Here is a 913-nt window from a genome sequence, read left to right as displayed (position 1 = left end):
AGCCCTACAATGTTCAGTGGACTTCTGTGGACCCAGTTTGGGACCTGGAGGGTAAGCGGTGTGAGGAGACTTGGGGACTCTTGGGCCCAGAGTCAGTGGCATGGCCACGGAAGACTCGAGAGGAGAGTGGAGCTACCGGCTGACGGGAAGAGAGGGCATGTGCACAGGAGTGCCCACACTCACAGATGAAACCCACGTGACCTGGACCGGATGACTGGATGAACTTGACCTATACCTATGGAGCAGCAACTCAAAAGAAGGAACAAATCCTTACAGCAAGAATCATTCCCACCCCCTCCACACACAGAGTGGAAGGAGGTGGGCAACTTGGACATTGGATATTCAAACGGAGAGGGAGGGACTACAAAGGCAAGAAGTGACTGGTTTACAAGCTTTCAAGGGGGAACCTAGTGCTAGGGAGCATGGAGGAAGGCAGAATCTCCAGTGGGTACTATTCAATCTGTCTGGGCAGAACGGATGAAAGGAAATACTGAAGGGTAATTCACGATACTGTAGTGAAGAATGCTTATCAGGATGGATTATGAGGGTTGGAATGCAAAGATAGACATTTTGGAACAAGGAAGGGACTGATTAATTTTACAGGCTAGGAGCAGAGCTATCTGGGACCATCAACGGAGAAGAGCCGAGAGTGAGACGCTACCCAGAGAAACAGAGGTGTCTGAGATGGAGACAGAGACGATGATGTGGAGCAATGAAGCGGCTGGGGACTTTGGATCCAGAGAGGGAAAGGGACTGTGGGCTGAACACTGGTGTGTGTGTGTGAAGTATAGGGGGTGGGTTTCTAGGATATACCCTTTGGCTGGTTGATGATGCATGGAGGGGATTGGAACCATGGCAATGAGATGATATACAATGGAATGAATGTAAAACTAAAGTTCTCTCATGTAAACTA

Source organism: Chrysochloris asiatica, unplaced genomic scaffold (assembly GCF_000296735.1).
Source record: "Chrysochloris asiatica unplaced genomic scaffold, ChrAsi1.0 scaffold00102, whole genome shotgun sequence".
Lineage (NCBI taxonomy): Eukaryota > Metazoa > Chordata > Mammalia > Afrosoricida > Chrysochloridae > Chrysochloris > Chrysochloris asiatica.
The sequence above is the reverse complement of the archived record's forward strand: the minus strand, read 5'-3'. Positions refer to the sequence as shown.